Source organism: Acyrthosiphon pisum, chromosome A1 (assembly GCF_005508785.2).
Source record: "Acyrthosiphon pisum isolate AL4f chromosome A1, pea_aphid_22Mar2018_4r6ur, whole genome shotgun sequence".
Classification (NCBI taxonomy): Eukaryota; Metazoa; Arthropoda; class Insecta; order Hemiptera; family Aphididae; genus Acyrthosiphon; species Acyrthosiphon pisum.
Genome location: NC_042494.1, coordinates 77,162,369 through 77,163,290, shown reverse-complemented (window position 1 = coordinate 77,163,290; position 922 = coordinate 77,162,369).

The window sequence follows — 922 nt, the reverse complement described above, 5'->3', positions numbered from 1 at the left end:
GGATTTTACAGAAGTTTCGCTACTCTTTCGTCACTTTGATTGATTTTTAGGCGAGCTCAAAATTCATTGGAGCTCCCAGCGTTCATTTCAGAAATCTGAAGTTGTAATTTCTCATTGTTTAATCGCAATTCCGTTACCATACTTTTCAAGGTCGCGTTGTCATTTTGTATTTGTGTCCAAATACTAGCATCAACTGTTATATTATGCGGCGGAATTGAACCGTCGTCTATATTGTCATACATTGTGCAATTCGGTCAATTTGAGTGTGACCCACTTAAAATAAATTTGTTTAAAAAAACTTACCATCCGTCCGACAGGCCGTGGCTTGCATTGTAAATATTAACACAAAAAAAAATTGTAATAACTTAGTCAGCACTATTTCGCGAACTGCGAAAGCGAAACATACGTGCTGCTTGTACGGTGTGCAAAACGCAACTGGGCAGTAAAACTGCTTCGATTTTCTTCAACAGTATCTTGTTTGATAGGAAAGTAAATCTATCTAGTTGGTGCATTCGGGAGATCAAATTTTAAAATTCTCAATAGTTTTCAAAAGCGCCGGAAAAACAACATAAAAATTAAGGAAAAACGGGAATTTTTACGCAAAATTTGTTTTTGATAAAATCGATTTTGGTTTTTGGACTTTGGTTTAACTTTAAAACAAATGTACATATATACATGCAATTTTCACTGGTTGTTTATATTTTCATTTTCTATAATAATAATAATAATAATAATAATAATAATAATTTATTTACGGAAATAAATTCCAATTACAAAAATATTGTAGTGACAGTTTGTGTTAAGTACACATAATATGGGTTATAACTTAAAAGTAATGTGAATACAAATAACAAAAACTATACTAAATTAAACAAAAAAGAAGAAATATATGTATACAATATTAAATAACGATTTAAACTTA